This window comes from Macaca fascicularis, chromosome 10 (genome assembly GCF_037993035.2).
Source record: "Macaca fascicularis isolate 582-1 chromosome 10, T2T-MFA8v1.1".
NCBI lineage: Eukaryota > Metazoa > Chordata > Mammalia > Primates > Cercopithecidae > Macaca > Macaca fascicularis.
Window position 1 is genome coordinate 69,199,559 of NC_088384.1, and position 22,166 is coordinate 69,221,724.

Genomic DNA, 22,166 nt, shown 5'->3' on the forward strand with positions numbered 1-22,166 from the left:
CCTCATGTGATCTGCCTGCCTTGGCCTCCCAAAGTGCTGGGATAACAGGTGTGAGCCACCCAGCCTGGCCAATACAAAATTTTTAAAAGCAACATTTGAAAACTGTAGCACTTGCTCCTTCAACCTGGGTTGTAAAGTGAGGACAACAGCAACCTGGAACAAGCCTCTAGGCTCTAGCTTACCTGAGCTGAACATGTAGCAGGAGAGAGAACTAAGGCTTTGTGTGTGTGGTTTTTTTTGTTTGTTTTTTGAAGTCCTTAGAAAATAATGCAGCACTCTAGGCCTTCTAGTTGTCCTCCTAAATCTATTTTCCATCTTCCTGGATACATGGCTGCCTAACCAGAGACTACATTTCCCAGCCTCTAATATTGGGCTAATGAGGAGGCAGGAGTGAATGATCTGAGCCACTTCTTGCTATTTTGCATTTACCCTTTCTCAGGTGCCTCAATGTGGAGATGGCAAGGACAGCAGCAGCAACAGCACTTGGGAGCTTGTTAGAAAGGGAAATTCAGATTACAGCTCTTGTAGAATTTGTCTATCAGGTTTTCCTGTCTTCACTGGAACTCCACAACTCCCAACAAAAAAAGAAATGGACATATTCAGTTGACCTTTGAACAACGAGGGAGGGAGGGGCTGGGGTGCCACCACCTGCACAGTCCAAAATCTGAATTAACTTTTTTTTCTTTTTTTTTTTTTAAGACAGGGAGACTTGCTCTGTTGCCCAGGCTGAAGTGCAGTGGTGTTATCTCGGCTCACTGCAACCTCCACTTCCTGGGTTCAAGTGATCCGCCCATCTCAGCCTCCCAAGTAGCTAGGATTACAAGTGTGCACCACCACACCTGGCTAATCCTTGTATTTTTAGTACAGACAGGGTTTCACCATGTTGGCCAGGCTGGCCTCAAACTCCTGACCTCAAGAGATACACCTGCCTTGGCCTCTCAAAGTGCTGAAATTACAGGCGTGAGCCACCGTGCCGGGCCTGCATTAACTTTTGATTCCCCAAACACTTAACTACTAATACCCTACTGTTGACTGCAAGCCTTACAGATAACCCAGTTGATTAACACATATTTTGTATGTTATATAAATTATTACTATATTCTTACAACAAAGTTAGCTAGAGAAAACAAAATGTTATTAAGAAAATCATAAGGAAGAGAAAATACATCTACTATTCATTAAGTGGAAATGCATCACCACAAAGGTCTTCATCCTCACCATGTTCACACTGAGTAGGCTGAGGAGGAGGAAGAGAAGGGGTTGGTCTTGCTGTATAAAGGGTGATAGAGGCAAAGAAATCTGTGTATATGTGGAAATCTATGTATATGTGGATCTGCACAGATCAAACCCGTGTTGTTCAAGGGTCAACTGTTCTTGGTTCCCACCTGAGACCTAATGAATCAGAGACCCTGTGACTGGGCTCAGCAATTTGTGTGTAAACAAGCCCTTGGGGAAATCTAACACACTCAAGTTTGAGGACCACTGATTTACAGGAGTCAACAAACCTTTTCTGTAATGGGACAGACAGCAAATATTTTAGAGATCCCAGGCCATACAGTCTCTGAGGCAACTACTTAGCTCTGCCATTGTAGTGCAAAGTAGCCGGAAGACAATCTGTAAATGAATGGGTTAGCGGGATTTGGCCTAAGGTGGGACTCAGAGAATTAGGTATATGCTTAGAGTACAAGTAACCGCCAGGCAAAATAGTTTTCTTATCTTTGAGCAGAAGAATGTCCTCTGAGTCTCCCTCATGCCTCTTATCAGTCTTAACCTCTACTCTGAGCATACCGGAGTGACCAGTGCTGAATCCTTTATCCTCTGTGGCTGAGCCCTCCCTTCCAGGTTCCTTACTTCTTGCACCCTGCAAAATCTGCTCTGTGAAATTCTATAATAACCCTTGTGTAAGTATTAAAGTCTACTAACAGCCAATAATGCCACTTGGGGTGGAGGCACTGGCATTTTAATTTGGGGCAATGCTCGCTGGGCAGGGGGAAGATTGTGTCCCAATACTGTCTTGGGCCAACTGGTGGGTCTGTGGAGTAGGAAGCGCTTCCAGTTTCCCCAAAATCGCTTTCGGGAGAGAGACTGCTTTCGCGTAATTTCTGATTTGTCTTTTTCGAGTTCAGATTTTCCCAGAAGAAAAGCAAAGACCTGCCGACTTTATTTTTATTATTATTATTATTTTTTAGACTGAGTCTCGCTCTATTGCCCAGGCTGGAGTGCAGTGGTGCGATCTCGGCTCACTGCAACCTCCGCCTATCGTGCTCAAGCGATTCTCGTACCTCAGCCTCTCAAGTAGCTGGAATTACAGGCATGTGCTTGTATTTTTTAGTAAAGACATGGTTTCACCGTGTTGGCCAGACTAGTCTCAAACTCCTCACCTCATGTGATCCGCCCGCCTAGGCTTCCCAAAAGGGATTACAGGCATGAGCCACTTGCGCCCGGCCAGATCTGCCGATTTTTAATCCCACCTGGGTGTAGAGTGAGTGCAGGGTTCGTATGGCGCTGTTTGCAGTTTTGTTCCGTTCTGGCTTCAGCTTTCCTACAGGGAGCCCCAGCTGAACATACCGTCAGTCCCTCCTTCCGCTGGGCCTGACCCCCTGGGCTGGGAGTGCCTGGCACCCTCCAGGGAAGGGAGCAGCCCAGGTGGGTTTCCCCTTCTACGCAAGCAGAGATCACTTCCCGCCACGTCTGTCTGAACTGCACCTGCTCGGTCACAGAGCCAAGGCAGCAACCACCTCTCTCTCTGTTTCTCATAAGTGAGACCCAGGGGAAGGCCCTTTCTCTGTCTCGTATCCATTAGGTATCTTAGTCACAACTCAAAATGGGTTTAATAGGGAATTTCCCGACTCGTTTCACTGAAAACTCTAAGGATAATTCTGGCTTGAAGCACAGCTTGATTCAGGGGCTCAAACACTACCACAGGGCCTGGTTTCTCACTCCGTCCAGCAGCCCTCCTTGTTGGCTCCATTTTCAGACAGGCTGGCAGGTGATGGCAGATCCAGGCTTCTTTCTCCCGGGTGCACAGGCAGCAGGGCGGGCCTCTCTACCCGCAAAGCCTCCTCACACCTCATTGGCTCCAAACCGGTCACAAGCTGCCCCTGAGCCATTTCCTGTGGCTGGTAAAAGATCAATGCTGATTGGCTAGTTGTGATCCGTGTGCCCTGCCCTGGGGCTGGGATGGAGCCACTGGAAGCGCACAGAGGGAAAGTGAAGGAGGGGTGTGTCAAGGAAATCAGAACCCAGCTGCCCTTACTGAGAGAGTGCGACTGGATGAATCTTAATGTGAGGTCGCCCAGACTCTAGTATTCAATTGCAAGTAGTTTGAGAGATGATTTCAGGGAGTAGGGAAGCAAGATAAGAAAAGGAAGAGAGCCAATAAAGAAAGCTGCTTTATCGGCCGGGTGCGGTGGCTCACGCCTGTAATCCCAGCACTTTGGGAGGCCGAGGAGGGCGGATCACCAGGTCAGGAGATCGAGACCATCCTGGCTAACACGGTGACACCCCGTCTCTACTAAAAATACAAAACATTAGCCGGGCGTGGTGGCGGCGCCTGTAGTCCCAGCTACTCGGGAGGCTGAGTCAGGAGAATGGCGTGAACCCGGGAGGCGGAGCTTGCAGTGAGCCGAGATCGCGCCACCGCACTCCAGCCTGGGCGACAGAGCGAGACTCCGTCTCAAAAAAAAAAAAAAAAAAAAAAAAAAAAAAAAAAAAAAAGAAGAAGAAGAAAAAGAAAAAAGAAAAGAAAAGCAAAAAGAAAGCTGCGTTATCAGCAAGTTACCTCTGCGGGCACCTGGAGCCCGCTCCTCCTGGAGAGCTTGGGAGACGGTGTAGAAGATGCTTCAGAGTTCTCCCAACAGAGCGGCGAGAAAGCTGCAGTGTGAACCCGACAGCTCCTCATCTATCATTGACAGAGAACTTTCAGCTTGCCCTATTTGCCAGCCTAGCTTGCTCTTCAGGAAGGGGCGGGGGCGGGGAGGAAGAAGTGGGAGAGAGAGGGAGAAAGAGAACCTTCCGGCAGAGGAGGACTTAGAGGTGTTTGCAGTAGCCAGCGCTCAGTGTGTAGGGGTGCATGCCAAGGGGTTGTGCATGGCATATGGGCAGTGTCTGCCACAGGGTGCTGACAACAAACGTCCTGTTCCTTTCCCGCATCCCATCCACCAGGAGTCTTTTCCCATAGTAAGGACTAGGGCCTTCTCTGGCCCATCTAGGCAAGACGCCATTCCTTCTTCTGATAAATGAAGAATATCAAACCCATAAACACAGAAATAAAACAGTACCCAGAGTTTCCCTTAGTATTAAACATACCCTATTTCACAGGGACGTCTCCTGCAAAAGGAAAAAAACAGTCCTGGGCCAGAGGCTAAAGCTCTCTAAACCGCGTGGTTGACTCATTGGGCAGGAACAGATAAGCTGAATTTGAGACAACTCCACCCGGACCGTGTGGAACAGGGTTGGGAAAGGGTAGGTATTCAAACAGAACTCGGAGCTGTCACTGGGAGTGGAGTGGCTGGACGCTGCACCAAAATTCCCCACAGATGTTGGCTGCAATGGCAACTCTTTTATTTGTTGATGTACAAATATGCAACATCCGTGAATTCCCCAACACGAGTATGACAATTTAACCTCTTTACATTCCCTACTTCTCCGCTCTCTTTCTCCCATTATTTAATTATTAAATTCTATTAGTTACCTTTGTAACTTTATTTTATTTTTTTATTTTTATTTTTTTTTTGAGACGGAGTCTTGCTGTGTCACCCAGGCTGGAGTGCAATGGCCAGATCTCGGCTCACTGCAAGCTCCGCCTCCCAGGTTCACGCCATTCTCCTGCCTCAGCCTCCCGAGTAGCTGGGACTACAGGCACCCGCCACCTCGCCTGGCTAGTTTTTTTTTTGTATTTTTTATTAGAGACGGGGTTTCACCGTGTTAGCCAGGATGGTCTCGATCTCCTGACCTCGTGATCCGCCCGTCTCGGCCTCCCAAAGTGCTGGAATTACAGGCTTGAGCCACCGCGCCTGGCACCTTTGTAACTTTAAAAAGAAGACCTTTATTTCTTTTTCTTGATTCATTAACCAAATTTTTAAAAATATATTTTATTTTAAAAAGTATTTTATGGGCTATTTGCTTGGTTCTTGGTGTCTGGCTCTTCTGATTTTGTTTTCTTTTTCTCTTTCTTTCCTTCTCTCCTTCCTTCCCTTCCTTCCTTCCCTTCCTTCCTTCCCTCCCTTTCTTCCCTTCCTTTCCTTCCTTTCCCTTCCTTTCCCTTCCCTTCCCTTCCCTTCCTTCTCTCTCTTTCTCTCTTTCTTTCTCTTTCTTTCTTTCTTGCTTTCTTGCTTGCTTGCTTGCTTGCTCGCTTGCTTTCTTGCTTGCTTTCTTTCTTTTGGACAGAATCTCACTCTGTTACCTAGACTGGAGTGCAGTGCTGCAATTTTGGCTCACTGCAACCTCTGCCTCCCAGGTTCAAGTGATTCTCTTGCCTCAGCCTCCTGAGTAGCTGCAACCACAGGTGCATGCCACCACACCCAGCTAATTTTTATATTTTTAGTAGCGACAAGGTTTCGCCATGTTCGTCAGCCTGGTCTGGAACTCCTGACCTCAAGTGATCTGCCCGCCTCGGCCTACCAAAGTGCTGGGATTACAGGTGTGAGCCACCGTGCCTGGCCTCTGATTTTGTTTTCTTTCAGAAAATATTTTGACTGGGTGTGGTGGCTCACGCCTGTAATACCAGCACTTTGGGGAGGCTAAGGAGAGAAGACTGCTTGAGCCCAGTAGTTTGAGACCAGCCTGTACAACATAGTGAGATCCTATTTCTACAAAAAATACAAAAATTAGCCAGGCATGGTAGTGCATGCCTGTAGTCCCAGCTACTTGGGAGACTTAGGCTGGAGCCCAGGAGGTCGAGGCTACAGTGAGCCATGATCACACCTCTGCACTCCAGCTTGGGCAAAAGAGTGAGACCCCGCCTTTCTGTCTGGCAGCAGCCATCAGGTAAGCCACAGTGAGTGCATACAAGTACATCCAGGAGCTATGGAGGGAGAAGCAGTCTGATCTCATGCGCTTTCTTCTGAGGGTCTGCTGATGGCAGTACTGCCAGCGATCTGCTCTCTGCAGGGCTCCCCAGTCCACCCGGCCCCATAAAGTGCGCCGACTGAACTACAGGGCCAAGCTAGGTTACATTATATATAGGATTTGTGTGTGCAGTGGTGGCCAAAAACACCCAGTTCCTAAGGGTGCAACTTACAGCAAGCCTGCACATCATGGTGTTAACCAGCTAAACTTTGCCTGAACCCTCAGTCCATTGCAGAGGAGCAAGCTGGACACCACTGTGGGGCTCTAAGAGTCCTGAATTCTTACTGGGTTGAAGATTCCACATACAAATTTTTTGAGGTTATCCTCATTGATGCATTGCATAAAGCTATCAGAGGAAATCCTGACACCCAGTGGATCACCAACCAGTCTACAAGCCCAGGGAGACACGTGGGCTGACATCTGCAGGCCGCAAGAGCCATGGCCTTGGAAAGGGCCTTAAGTTCCACCACACTATTGGTGGGTCTCGTCGTGCAGCTTGGAGAAAACTTGATACTCTCAGCTCCACCGTTGCCACTGATATAAGTAAAGTTTGTAAAATTCATACCTAATAAGCAATTTAGGACAGTCAAAAAATAAAAATAAAAAATAATGAGACCCTGTCTCAAACAAAACACAAAATGTTTTGAAAAGTTTTTTATTCTTATTTTATACAGTAGAGACATACACTACGTAATAATTAGCTGATCCTTAATAACTGAGACCCTTGAAGGATTTCACTGGTAAACTGGGCCTAAATCTTGTTCTTCTGTCTTTTTAAAATTGATATATTATAGTTACACATATTTTGAGAGTACGTGTGATATTTTGATACATGTGTGCAATGTGTAATGATTAAGTTAGGGTAATGAGGCTATCTATTACCTGAAACATTTATCTTTTCTTTGTGTTGGGAATGTTACAATTCTCCTCTAGCTATTTTGAAATATACGCTAAATTATTGTTAACTATGATTTCCCTACTGTACTATTGGACTAGAACTTATTCCTTCTATCATATTGTATTTTTGTGCATATTATCCAACTTCTCTTCATCTCTACTTCCCTCTACTAAGTCATTCTTAAAAGGTAAGTTTTCAAACTTTGTTTTCACTTTATTTTAGATGTGTCTTTGTGTAAGGAGTTTATCACTGAGTTTTTTGTTTGTTTGAGACCGAGTCTCACTCTGTTGCCCAGGCTGGAGTGCAGTGGTGTGATCTCAACTCACTGTAACCTCCACCTCCCGGGTTTGAGCAATTCTCAGGCCTCAGCCTCCAGAGTAGCTAGCACTACAGGTGTAAGCTACCACGCCTGGCCAATTTTTGTATTTTTAGTAGAAATGGGGTTTTACCGTGTTGGCCAGGCTAGTCTCAAACTTCTGACCTCAGATGATCTGCCCATCTTGTCCTCCCAAAGTGCTGGGATTACAGGTGTGAGCCACCGCACCTGGCCCGTTTGTTTTTAGATGAAGTTTCGCTCTTGTTGCCCAGGCTGTAGTGCAATGGCGTGATCTCAGCTCACTGCAACCTCCATCTCCCGTTCAATCAATTCTCCTGCCTCAACCTCCCAAGTAGCTGGGATGACAAGCATGTGCCACCATGCCTGGCTAATTTTTGCATTTTTAGTAGAGACAGGGTTTCACCATATTGGCCAGGCTGGTCTCAAACTCCTGTCCTCAAGTGATCCGCCCACCTCAGCCTCCCAAAGTGCTGAGATTACAGGTGTGAGCCACATCACCCAACTAATCAACTGATTTTTAAAATAGGGAGATTGTACTGGAATATGCAGGCAGACCGAAAGTTTTCACAAGGATCCTTAAAAGAGGAAGACAGCCTGGGCAACATGGCGAGACCCTGTCTCTACAAAACAATAGCCAGTTGTGGTGGCAACCCATCCATAGTCCCAGCTACTTGGATGACTGGGGCAGGAGAATCACCTGAACCAGGAGACAGAGGTTGCAGTGAGCCAAGATTGCACCACTGAACTCCTGGGCAATACAGCAAGACACTATCCAAAAAAAAGAAAAAAGAAAAGAAGGAAAAAAGAAAGAAAAAGAGAGAGAGAGAGAAAGGAAGGAAGGAAGGAAGAAAGGAAGGAAGGAAGGAAGGGAAGGAGAGAGGGAGGGAGGGAGGGAAAGAAAGAAAGAAAAAGAAAGAAAGAAAGAAAGAAAGGAAAGAAAAAGAGAGAAAGAATGAAAGAAAGAAAAAAAGAAAGAAAAGAAAGAAAGAGAAAGAAAGAAAGAGGAAGAAAAATAAGGCAGGGCACAGTGGCTCACGCCTGTAATCCCAGGACTTTCGGAGACCTAGGCAGGCAGATCATCTGAGGTCAGGAGTTCAAGACCAGCCTGGACAACATGGTGAAACCCACTCTCTACTAAAAACACAAAAATTAGCCAGGTGTGGTGGGCACCTGTAATCCCAGCTACTCGGGAGGTTGAGGCAGGAAGAATTGCTTGAACCTGGGAAGCAGAGGTTGCAGTGAACCAAGATTGTGCCACTGCACTCCAACCTGGGTGACAGAGCGAGATTCCATCTCAAAAAAAAAAAAAGAAAGAAAAAGGGAAAAAAATTGGGAGAGGGAGGCAGAAAAGGAGGTTGGAGTGATGGACATGGGAATTCAACTTGCCATTGCCGGCTTCGAAGATGAAAGGGACTGTGGGCTGAGGAAAATGGGCAGCCTCTAAAATCTGGAAAAGAGAAGGGTATAGATCCTCCCTTAGGGCCTGCAGAGAGGCATACAGCCTGCCGACCCTTTGCTTTTATCCCAGTGAGGGGCGTGTCAGACCTCTGACCTTCAGAACTGTAAGATAAGAAGTTTGTATTGTGTTCAGCCACGACATTTGTGGTAACTTGTTACAGCAAAAATACAAATCTAATAGAAGCAGAGTACCTACATAATATTTTGGATTTCTTCTGCATAGGAAAGTTAGTTGTCTTTTCTCACCTGTGTCATCTAATCTTTAGGAAAGTTGTATTTTTATTCTGGTGAATATATGTAAATGTATGCAATATACTTAGACTCAGTTCTCTATTCCTTTAGACATTAGGTGAGATGTTCACTTCCTGCTATGAACAATGGTAAAACTATTATGCTTTTCTTCCTTTCCTTTCCTCTCCTCTATCATCTAATGCTAGCAATAAAATTATCTTTGCAAATTTTAATTGTATGCTATAAAATATGCTGTATTGCGTTCAATTCACATGCCTTCCCAACTTGACTCAGCTATGTATTCCCAGGTCCCCTCCGAGCCACAGCCAGTGATTTTAGAAGTATTCTGGCCTTCCCTGGGCTTCCACCATGTAATGGACCGCTGGGTCCGCAGCTGCCTCCTAGAAACTGGGTCAATTGTGATCCCCCTCCTTCACCATCAGCCTAGTTTTCCATCCAGATTGAGGAAGCCCTACTTCTTTGGCCTCCTCCCATTGTTAATGGGCTCAGGTAAAGTGCAGCCTTGCAGGGCTCTGACTTCTCCAGAAGATACTGGGGGAACCACAGAGTGCAGTTAACACAACAAAAGTTTACTACAAGTTCCTTGCAAGGGCTTCTGATAATAAGGTGCCTTGAAGTCATGAAACTCCAGAGTCAAAACTGTCCATGTACTCCCAAATGATTTCTCTACATTGAGAAAGAAAATTAGTGTGAGCAAAGAGGTGTGTTATTAGACCAGAGGTAAGTATGAGATGAGATTAAGCTATCACGGTTCACAGTTATGGGCTAGTGGGAAAGATACTCAATTATAGCTGGGCAGTTTTGGTTCTTTGAAGTTGTCTCCACTATGTAATTAGCGCCTTTTAGTTAGCTCTCATGGGCAATAATAGAAATTGCTATATCCCTAAATCCTTTCATATGTTGTTGGAAATCACTCAATAGATTTTTTCCTAAGGGTTTTATTTTCCTTTGTTTTATTTGTTTGTTGATAGAGACAGAATACAAAAATAGGAAAACAGACCTAAATAACTCATGAGCCAAGGAAAGATTCACAACAGAAATGAAAACTGAATGACAATGAAGATGTGACATAGCATAATGTGTGGAATATACCTAACGCAGTGCTTACAGGGAAATTTATAGCTTAATAAATATATTAGAAAAGAAGAAATGCTTCTATCTCAAGAACCTGTAGGCTAGGCACGGTAGCTCATGCCTGTAATCCCAGCATTTGAGGAGGCTGAGGCAGGAGGATCAGTTGAGGACAAGAATTTGAGACCAGCCTTGGCAACGTAGTGAGACCCCATCACTACAAAATTTTTTTCAAAAACATTAACCAGGCAGGCCGAGCATGGTGGCTCACACTTGTAATCCCAGCACTTTGGAAGGCTGAGGCTGGCAGATCACCTGAGGTCAGGAGTTTGAGACACGCCTAGCCAACATGGTAAAACCTCATCTCTACTAAGAACACAAAAATTAGCTGGGTGTGGCAGTGGGCACCTGTAATCCCAGCTACTTGGGAGGCTAAGGCAAGAGAGTCTCTTGAACCCAGGAGGTGGAGGTTACAGCGAGCTGAGATTGCATCACTGCACTCCAGCCTGGGTGACAGAACTGTTTCAAAAAAAAAAAAAAAAAACCCAGGCAAAGTGATGCATGCCTATAGTCCTAGCTATTCAGGAGGCTGAGGTGCTTGAGCCCAGGAGTTAGAGGCTACAGTGACCTATGATAGAGTCACTGCACTCTAGCCTGAGCAACAGAGCAAGACCCTGCCTCTAAAAAGGAAAGAAAGAAAGAAAGAAAGAAAGAAAGAAAGAAAGAAAGAAAGAAAGAAAGAAAGAAAGAAAGAAAGAAAGAAAGAAAGAGAGAAAGGAAGGAAGGAAGGAAGGAAGGAAGGAAGGAAGGAAGGAAGGAAGGAGAGAGAGAGGGAGGGAGGGAGGGAGGGAGGGAGGGAACTGTAAGAAGAATACCAGATAAAACCTAAAGAAAGTTGAAGAAAGGACGTAATGTAGACAAGAGGCATGGCAGCTGCTGGGTTGAAATCAGCATCTTGGGGTCCACATATAGAAGAGGCTCTATTAGATATAGCCAATACACCTTTTCTTTGTCATTCCTGCTGCTGTAACAAAATGCCACAGACTAGGTGATTTTAAAAGAACAGAAATTTATTTCTTTTGGTTCTGGAGGCTTGGGAGTCCAAGGTCTCAGTCAGCACTGGTGTCCAGTGGGGGCTGCTCTTTGCTTCCAGGATGGTGCCTTGTTCCTGCATCCTCACCTGGTGGAAGGAGGGCGGACTAGAGGGGTAAACTCTCTCCGAACCCTTGTTTATAAAGGGATTAATCCATTCACAACAGTGGAGCTCTCATGACTTAATGACTTAATCACTTCCCAAAATGTGCACCTCTTAATCCCACCACAGTGGGCATTATGTATCAACATGAAATTTGGAGGGGACACCAGGACACCGTATTTAAACCATAGCAACCTTGTTTCTTTTCTTTTTTATTTTTATTTTTTATTTTTTGAGACAGAGTCTCACTGTGTTACCCAGGCTGGAGTGAAGTGGCGTGATCTCAGCTCACTACAACCTCCACCTCCCAGGATCGAGCAATTCTCCTGCCTCAGCCTCCTCAGTAGTTGGGACTACAGGCATGCGCCATCATGCCCAGCTAATTTTTGTATTTTTAGCAGAGACGGTGTTTTACCATGTTGACCAGGCTGGGCTTGAACTCCTGACTTCAGATGATCCGCCTGCGTCAGCCTCCAAAAATGCTGGGATTACAAACGTGAGCCACTGCATGCAGCCCTTGTTTCATCTTTTACCCTGTTTCAGAATTATCTTTCTATTGTAGATGTGACCATCTACCCTCCTGCTCAAAGCTTTTCATGGCTTTTTTTTTTTTTTGCCCATAGAATGAAGTCCGAATAATTTTGCATGTTTCAGAACCTTCAAAACCTTGCCTACCCTATCTTCCCAGCCGTATTTCCTGTCCCTTTATTATCCCTGTGGGTGTCAGAGATGACTGGTGCTCCTCCAAAAATTTGTGCTGCTCATTCCATAGCATGGAGCTGTCTCTTAAAGATGGATTCCCATGCAGGGACTCCATTTCCCACCCTCCTTGTATCTATGTGTGGCCAGATGGCTAATGCTTTGCAATAGAATGAGAATAGAAGTGACATGTATCACTTCTAGGCTGGATCTTTTTAAAGTGGATGGAGAATCCCCATTTTTGTTCTTCTTCTGCTTGCTAGAGCCAAAGAGAACCGAGGTCCTAAAGATGGCAGAGTCACACAAGGGAAGCAGTCTGGGTCCCCAAGTCATTCCGTAAAGAAAAGCTGCCTTGCTCGCCTCTGAGTTGGCTTCATTTTTACTGTTTTTTTTTTTTTCCATGCAGAGACAAAAATAATCTGCTGCAGATTCTAGCTCACATTCTGCCAGTTTATTAACTGCAGCTCAAAGAGAACTCAGGCCAGGCGCCGTGGCTCATGCCTGTAATTTCAGCACTTTGGGAGGCCAAGGTGGGCAGATCACTTGAGGCTAGGAGTTCAAGACGAGCCTGACCAACATGATGAAACCCTATCTCTACTAAAAATACAAAAAAATAGCCAGGGCATGGTAGGACACACCTGTAATCCCAACTACTCAGGAGGCTGAGGCAGGAAAATCACTTGAACCCAGGAGATGGAGGTTGCAGTGAGCCAAGATCACGCCACTGCACTCCAGCCTGGGCAACAGAGTGACACTCCATCTCAAAAAAAAAAAAAAAGAAAGAAAGAAAGAAAAGAAAAAGAAAAGGAAAAAAGAGAACTCATGTTTATTGTGAATGTGAAAGTCATAGGCTTGATTCTCATGTGGCTACTTCAGGTCACATGTGAATCCCTGAGCCATTCTCATATTTGAGATGTTTTGGCCTGGCCTAGGTCACTGACCCACTTCTGCAATTGAAGGTTGGAAAACACATAGCCTGGGCTTGAAGGAGACGTGTTCCCCACAATAGCTATTGAGTATGCAAAAAGAAACACACCCATTCAGCGGGCTCAGGACTTAAAGGGAAAGTATCGTCCTAAGGCTGTCTCAGGCCTTCTTCCATGCACAGGGGCTAAATCCCCACATGACTTCTCCAGCAAAAGACTGTGGCTCTTTTCTTCTCTGAGAGACAGGGAGAGACTCCATCTCCTAACCACATACTCTTCATCTTTCCTCGTGCCCTTCTATGGAGATCAGTGATGTCAGAGACAGGTGGCCAGAGTTGCTGCTTCTTCCACCTTCATTTTCTTCCACAACAGGCTGAGACCTGACATTCTTCAAGAGGGTGGAAAGAACTCTGTAAGTGACATTTGAACTAATACCTGAAGGATGACAAAGGAGCAGTGGGGAGACCATGGATAACCAAGGCGCCGAGGTGAGAAGGAACACGGGTTGTTGGAGGAAGGGAAGGAGGTCGGTGTGGATGGATCGAGGGAGGCCAGGGAGAGGTCGGAAGGAGACAGGCTCAGAGAGGGAGGCAGAGGCCTGATCAGCAGGACCTTGTGGGCTGGGGCAGGAGTTTGGATTCTTTTCTACTCATGGTGGAAAGTTGTTGAAGAATTTTTAAATAGCATGATTTATTCTAGCTTTCCAGAAATTCCCCTTTCTTACTATGGAGAGAATGGATTGGAAGGCACAAGGCAGGAGTTAGGAGACCAGCTGGGAGACAAGCAATGCTGCAGGGTGGGGACTAGGATGGTGGCATCGGAGTGAAGACAGGGTGGGCTGGCGTGGTTAGAGTTGACAGCGTGTGGACGGGTGGTGAGAGAAAGGAAGGATCAAGCATGACTTGGAAGTTTCTTGCTGTGGCTGCTGAATGAACGCCATTTATTGAAATGGGGAAGCCTGGGGCATGTGGAAGGAGAGATTGAGGGGAAACATCCAAGCCTTTTCAGACTTACTGGGATACTTGTAAGACATTCAGATGAAGATACCAACAACTGGATCCATAAGAATCTGGAACTCTAAGAAAATTATGGGTTGCATTTATGACTTTGAATTCATGGGATTTAACACTAAGAAATGGGTAAGAGCTCCTTGGGACAGAATAAAGGTAAAGAAGATGAAAGGGCCAGGGCCAAGTTCTGAGGAAGAGTTGAGGATGAAAACCAAAGGGGGAAGGAGTTCCATGGAAGGAAGAGTAAAGGAAAAAGTGACAAGTGTGGCACATATTGTAGAATATATTGAGGTTCTCAAACAATTATCAGAATCACCTGTTGAGCTTGTAAAGCCTAGATTTCTGGGTCCAGAGTTTCTGACTCAGTGAGTCTGGGGTGGTACCTAGGAATTTGAGTTTCTAACTAATTCCCAAGTGATGCTGATGCTGAGAGCTTGAGAACCACACATTGAGAACCACTGATACAGTGACACTTTCAACATGTTTATTTATGAATGGGGACCAGAGAACTAGAAGAAGTGGGGATAGAGGAGGATTTTTTAAGATGAAAGACAGAACATCTGCTTGCTGATGGAAGTGTTCCAGTAGAGTGGGGGAGATGAATGATGCAGAAGAGAAGGGGATAAGTGAAGGGACAGAGTCCTTGATAATTCAAAAGGGACCTGGGCTTGCATCATCATAAACGCTTTGGCTTCCATAGGAAGATGGACATTCCTCCACAGTGGCAAGTGTGCATAGGTTTAGAGGAGTTGAGGTTGGAGACTGGGCCAGCTTCCATTAGGAGCTTTTATATTCTCAGTAAAGAATGGAGAGCTCACCTGGAAGCTTTTATATTCTTTATTCTTAAGGAAGAATGAAGGGAGAGTGGAGAAAATGGTTGGGGAGATTTAAGGCAAGGGGGAAAGGCTATGAACTGGTTGTCTGGGGCAGTGGGAAGTCAAGTTTCCTAACCTAGTGTAACAGGACTTTCTGGAATCATGGAAATGTTCCATAACCTGCATTAGTCACATGGGGCTGCTTATATTTAAGTTAATTAAAATTAAATAAGAATGGAAATGTAGTTGCTTGGTCTCACTAGTTGCATCTCAAGTAGCGATGGTCTCACAGAGCACACAGTTGGCCCAGGAGCTGTGTTGGGTGCGTGCTGGAGGCCCATGAAACCAGCCAGCCATGCTTTGCAATTTTCTTCTAGCAATGCTCACCAGCTCAGCAGCAGGCCCAGGGAAGGTGAGAGATACAGGCCTCTCAGGGTCAGGTTTTTCCAGCCAAGCAGGACAAAAGGAGAGAGGCCCAGAGCACCAATGGTATTGGGGAAGGAGAGATTTTAATGCTGGGCTGGAAAACCTACACTAGGAAAGAACAGTGAAGTTGCAAGAGGTCTATCTCATGTAAGATTATCTTACTTTTATCTTCCCTTTTTCTATAACTCTATCTCAGCGATTAAATTGTTGATAAGGGGACATTTCTTTTTATGCAAGTATTCCAGCTAGTGAAGAAGGAATGATAGAATTAGAGGATCAACAATCTATAAATTCTGGCCAGGTGTGGTGGCTCACGCCTATAATCCCAGCACTTTGGGAGGCCAAGGTGGGCTGATCACTTGAGCTCAAGAGTTTGCGACCAGCCTGAGCAACATGGTGAAACCTCATTTCTACAAATGAAATAAAACAAAACATTGTGTGGACGTGGTGGCATGTGCCTGTAGTTCTAGCTACTAGGGAGGCTGAGGGAGGAGGATTGGTTTGAGCCCAGGAGGTGGAGGCTGCATGAGCCAAGATCACACCATTACACTCCAACTTTGGCAACAGAGTCTCAAAAACAAACAAACAAAAAACAACTATAAGTTCTACTGAAATAATGGGTATAGGCAGTGATCATTAGTGCTTGCTAGAATCACAAAAAAGAAAGACAAGGCATTTTGAGCCTTCTGATAGAAGTACTCAACACCACTTAATGCACCCTTGCCAAAAAAAAAAAAAAAAATCAGCTCTGACTCTAATCAAGTTTCTAGATCTAGCAATCAATTTTGGTCTGGGTGTGGTGGCTCACACCTGTAATCCCAGCACTTTGGGAGGCCAAGGCGAGCGGATCACCTGAGGTTGCGAGTTTGAGAGCAGCCTGATCAACACGGAGAAACCCTGTCTCCAGTAAAAATACAAAAATTAGCCGGGCATGTTGGTGCATGCCTGTAATCCCAGCTACTGTGTAAGCTGAGGCAGGAGAATCGCTTGAACCTGGGAGGTGGAGGTTGCGGTGAGCCGAGATTGAGCCATTGCACTCCAGCCTGGGCAACAAGAGCGAGACTCCATCTCAAAAAAAAAAAAAAAATCAATTTTGGAAAACACAAGGGACTAAGGAACATGTTAGCATCAGAGGTATAGAATCGTAAAATCCAGACTGTGGAAAATTCTTCTGAATAAACAACCTGCTTGCTTTCTTTCCTCCTTCCTTCCCTTCCCTGCCCTCCCCTCTCCTTCCCTCCCCTCCTCTTCCCTTTCCTTTCTTTCTTTTTTGGATGGAGTCTCACTCTGTTGCCCAGGCTGGAATGCAGTAGTACGACTTTGGCCCACTGCAACCTTCACCTCCCAGGTTCAAGGGATTCTCCTGCCTCAGCCTCCTGAGTAGCTGGGTTTACAGGTGCACACCACCATGCCCAGCTAATTTCTTTTTGTATTTTTAGTAGAGATAGGGTTTCACCATGTTGGCCAGGCTGGTCTTGAACAATCTGCTTTCTTCAAGAATAAGTTGCAAGGGAAAAATAGAGATGGAGGGGGAACCTAAAAGAGATTCATGACACACATCAACAATAATCAGATTGTGGCTATATATTTTTGTAATACAAACTGAAATAGTAACAGACAAAATTATGCCCCTGGGTATATTTCAGGATAATCCCAATGGATGGAGTCATTTGCTGATTATCATAGCTGGTGGATGGGCACCTGGGGCTTCATCATACTATTCTACTTTATGTATATTTGAAATTTTTCATAATAGAAAGGTTAAATAGAAGTAACACTTCCTACACTAGATACTGTATCCAGATGGGAGCCTGCCTCGCTCCTTCTTTTCACAACCAATCTTCCTGAAAAAATGATCTCTGCCACTTCTTCACGTCCTTGCCTTCCATTTGTGTCTTTAGACCCGGCAGTCTTGAGTTCCTCTACCAGAACTAAGGCCCCCAGAACCTCTAAGCCATGGGACACTTTTCTCTTTTTTTCCCTTTTTTTTTTTTTTTTTTTTTTGAGACGGAGTCTCACTCTGTCGCCTAGGCTGGAATGCAATGGCGCAATCTCAGCTCACTGCAACTTTCGACTCCCAGGTTCAAACGATTTTTGTGCCTCAGCCTCCAGAGTAGCTGGGATTACAGGCACCCACCATCATGCCTGGCTAATTTTTGTATTTTTGTAGAGACGGGGTTTCACCATTTTAGTCAGGCTGGTCTTGAACTCCTGACCTCAGGTGGTCCACCCGCCTTGGCCTCCCCAAGTACTGGGATTACAGGCATGAACCACTGCACCTGGCCCAACTCCCTCACCACACCTTCCTTTCCAAACGCTCTCCAAACCAGGACAGCTAGAATCGGACAGCGAGGACTCACATGTCAGCTGGCCACACTCTGGCTTGTTGTTCTCATTGGAGAGCCTCTCTAAGTCTCCATCTCCCCATTTCTAAAGTGATGATAATAACAGTGTTTCCCTGTCCTGAGTATCGATTCCTATGTAACAATCTACCCCAAAACTTACAGGCCTAAAACACTATTTGTGATGATCTTTTATGGTTCTAGGGGTGAATGGTCTCAGCTGGGCAGCTGTCACTTGCCTCATGCAGTTACAGGCAGATGGTGCCAGAGGCTTGTGTCATCTTCATTTACATCCCTGGCCCTAGACTAGGGCAGCTGGAGCAGCTAGAGCTGGTCAGGCATCACTCTCTCCATGAGACCTCTCCGGGCAGCTGGTTTGTGCTTCCTTTCAGGATACTTGGACCTCTTATATGACAACTGGCTTCCCCCAGAGTGAGCACTCGCGGAGACACGAGGCAGAAACATCTGATTTTTTATAGCCCACAGCGTGGCACGGCATCCCTTTTACTACATTCAAAACTGCTAAAGTTCAAAAGGAGGGGACAGTGAAGTACCAGGAAAAAGTCTCAAAGTCATTCAGCCCTGAAATAAACCCCACCTTCTATTGTAAAAAGCTCTCTCTCTTCTCTTTCACGCTCTCTCTCTCTCTGCCAACATCCTTTAGATCAGGGTTTATCAAAATATGAATGTGTTACTTATTTGGCTGCAAGAAACAGCACTGGCTTAAACAATAGAAGTATTTTTCCCCTCATTATAAGCCTCTCATTATCACACCTCAGCCTCCCAAGTAGTTAGGACTACAGGTGCACACCACCACGCCCTGATAATTTTGTATTTTTGGTAGAAACAGGGTTTCTTGCCCAGGCTGGTCTCAAACTCCTGGACTCAACCAATCCTCCTGCCTTGGCCTCCTAAAATGTGATTATAGGCATGAGCCACTGCACCCACCTAATGTGATGTTTCAATACAGTATATAATGTGTAATGCTCACATCAGGTAATTGGCATGTTCGTCATCTCATTTATCATGTCTTTATGTTGGGAACATTTAAAATCCACTTTTCTAGCTATATGAAAATATACGATAAATGATTGTTTATTATAGCCGCTCTATAGTGCTGCAGAACGTTGGAACTGGCCGGGTGCGGTGGCTCATGCCTGTAATCCCAGCACTTTGGGAGCCAGAGATGGGCGGATCACAAAGTCAGGAGATCGAGACCATCCTGGCTAACACGGTGAAACCCCGTCTCTACTAAAAATACAAAAAATTATCCGGGCGTGGTGGCGGGCGCCTGTAGTCCCAGCTACTCGGGAGGCCGAGGCAGGAGAATGGCGTGAACCCGGGAAGCAGAGCTTGCAGTGAGCAGAGATCACACCACTGCACTCCAGCCTGGGTGGCAGAGCGAAAAAAAAAAAAGAACATTGGAACTTATTCCTCTTATCTAGCTGTAGTTTTGTATTCAGCAACCAGCCTCTAGTCATCGCCCCCCTCCTCTGCTTCCCAGCATCTAGTAGCCATTGCTCTGCTCTCTACTTCTATGAGATCAACTTTTTAAGCCTCCACACATGAGTGAGAACATGCAGTATTTATTTTTCTGTGCCTGGCTTATTTCACTTTTTTTTTTTTGAGACAGTTTTGTTCGTGTTGCCCAGGCTGGAGTGCGATGGCACAGTCTCGGCTCACTGCAACCTCGGCCTCCCGGGTTCGAGCGATTCTTCTGCCTCAGCCTCCCGAGTAGCTGGGATTACAGGCACCCGCCACCAAGCCCAGCTAATTTTTGTGTTTTTAGTAGAGATGGGGTTTCACCACGTTAGCCAGGCTGGTCTCAAACTCCTGCCCTCAGGTGATCTGCCCCCCTCAGCCTCTAAAAGGGCTGGGATTACAGGTGTGAGCCACCACGCCCAGCCTGGCTTATTTCACTAAACATAATGTCCTCCAAGCTTACCATGTGGCCACAAATGACAGAATTTTGTTCTTTTTAATTGCTAGATAGTATTGCATTGTGTATACTGGTCTCTCTCTTATAAGGACATTTATATTGGCATTTAGGGCATTCCCTCCCAGATGATCCCGGATACTCTCCTCATCTCAAAATCCTTAATCCAGTGACATCTGCAAAGACCCTTGTTCCAAATAAGGTAATATTGACAGTTTCCAGGAATCAGTGAATGGATATCTTTTGTGGGGAGGGAATGCATTTTTCAGCCTACCACAGTGGGAGTGAGCAAGGCGGAAGAGGATCAGCCTCTCTCACGGAAAAAGCCATCTTCCTTTACAAGAGTGTTGCCCCCAAATCCTTTTTCTGACACCACCTGTAAGATTTTAGCTCCATGGATATAACTCCCATTCCATCACATGGTGGTCGTGAGAATGCCTGAGCACAGTAGGGTAGTAAGGTAGGCTCGTTATGGGATCCTCTGACGGAAGACCAGCTGAGGACTCCTCAAAGGCCTTGCTGAACCTGTCTTAGAACTGCCCTGCAGACTAAGATGTTGCCAGTCAGATTCCTTTCCTTCCTTCCTGCTCTTCGCTGCTCTCTGGGGTCAGCCCTGCACCCCAGTCTGACGCCTCACAAAACCTTCTTCTGGCTCCCTCCTCATTTCTCTCACAGACATTCCCCCTGGTACATTTCTTGCACGTCTAATCCCTTCTTGGCATCTGCTTCTTAGACAATCTACTTACCCTTAACTCAACTTTTCATTAAATCAATGTATTTAAGAAGGAATTTTACATCGCTACTGGAGATAGGAAGCCAAAATCACTTGCCATAAATAGAGGGAAAGCTGAAAATGTACAGGTATACACCGACAAAATAATGTTATTAAATTTTAGCCAGTTACTCATTGCTTACTTGCCAGAGGATCAAAGTCCGAGATTGGATTGCTCTTTAAAGGGAGTTTAGCTAGTGTTAGGAAGGTGTTAAAGACTTATTCACAGCTGGGTGCAGTGACTCATGCCTGTGATCCCAACATTTCAGGAGGTAGAGGTGGATGGATTTCTTGAGCTCAAGAGTTCAAGACCATGAACTCTGGGCAACATGGTGAAACCCCGTCTCTACTAAAAATACAAAAATTAGCCAGGTGTGGTAGCATGCACCTGTGGTCCCAGCTACTTGGGAGGCTGAGGCAGGAGTGTCACTTGAGCCCAGAAGGTTGAGACTGTAGTGAGCGGTGCTCATGCCACTGCCTTCCAGCCTGGGTGACAGAGCAAGACCCTGTCTCGATAGATAGATAGATAAATAAATAAATAAATAAATAAACAAACAAACCACACAAAACAACCCTATTCACATCAAACTAAGACTTTCCCCTGAATCTAATCAGAAATATCAAAAGAGAATTAAAGAAAGAATAACTTTCTCATTTTGGGGTTCCATGTTAACATTTACCATAGACCAGTAAATACTCCTCAAACGGACACATAGCCACACACATGGTTGAAAGGCAGTAATGATAAGTTAATTGTTGAGGAAACCTTGTGGCAGGAAAACTACTGAAATATTAATTTGTGTTTTGTTCTAGTAGTAAGTTTTCCTCCATCAGTACCAATCAGTTAGCTGTTCTTCATGCTTTCTTGTCTTTGGGAGGTCTGTGTGGAGAGAGCAGAGTCTTTTGAAGGTGCTTCTCTTGTAGTCTTCAAAGCAAGCTAAATTCATGAGTGGGGAAGAGAGGTGTGTGGACACAGGACCATGGAAGGATAGAAGGAGGTTGCTCAAGCCAGGGAGGAGGACAGAGGCTTGGGATCCAGAGAGCAGTGAGGACCCCCATTCCCCTCCTTGGGGACAGAGTCCAAAGTGGAGAGGGAAGAAGATAGCTGCATGGCAAACCCACCACATCGGGATGGATCCTTGGAGTCAAATTGAAGAAAATAAAATCACATGACATTATCCACAAACTTGAGTTTGTGCATCTGGAGCCCTACACACCTATAAGCATCTTAAACAAATTTTTTTTTTTTTTGAGACGAAATCTCCCTGTGTCTCCCAGCCTAGAGTGCAGTGGTGCAGTCTCGACTCACCACAACCTCTGCTTCCCGGGTTCAAGTGATTCTCCTGCCTCGGCCTCCCGAGTAGCTGAGATTAGAGGTATATGCCATGATGTCCAGCTAATTTTTGTATTTTTAGTAGAGACGGGGTTTCACCATGTTGGCCAGGATGATCTTGAACTCCTGACCTCATGATCCACCTGTCTCGGTCTCCCAAAGTGCTAGAATTACAGGCGTGAGCCACCGCATCTGGCCAATAATTCTTTTTTTTTGTTTTTCTTTGTTTGAGATGGAGTCTTGCTCTGTTGCCCAGGCTGGGGTGTAATGGTGCTATCTTAGCTCACTGCCACCTCCACCTCCCAGGTTCAAGCGATTCTCCCACCTCAGCCCCCCGAGTAGCTAGGATTACAGGCATGTGCCACCACGCCCAGCTAATTTTTGTATTTTTAGTTGAGATGGGGTTTTCACCATGTTGGCCTGGCTGGTCTTGAACTCCTGACCTCAGGTGATCCATTCGCCTCAGCCTCCCAAAGTGCTGGGATTACAGGCCTGAGCCACTGCGCCTGGCCAATAATTCTTGTAATGATGATCAACTCATTCCCAAGCCATCTATTTACATTTATATTTTTATGGTGCCCCAAATGATGGCGATCTGTTGTTTTACATGTGTATCTTCAATCTACA

The 22,166-nt window shown here is 45.6% G+C and overlaps 1 non-coding gene and 1 pseudogene across 1 annotated transcript; both read left to right on the forward strand.

Annotated features, from left to right (window-relative positions):
* Positions 1-509: 509 nt before the first annotated feature.
* LOC123567347 (U7 small nuclear RNA) lies at positions 510-570 on the forward strand. Its single transcript, XR_006690262.2, has one exon. It is a non-coding gene; the product is annotated as a U7 small nuclear RNA (small nuclear RNA).
* A 2,422-nt stretch (positions 571-2,992) lies between these two features.
* Positions 2,993-6,612, forward strand: LOC102137341 (large ribosomal subunit protein eL15-like; annotated as a pseudogene).
* Positions 6,613-22,166: the final 15,554 nt, after the last annotated feature.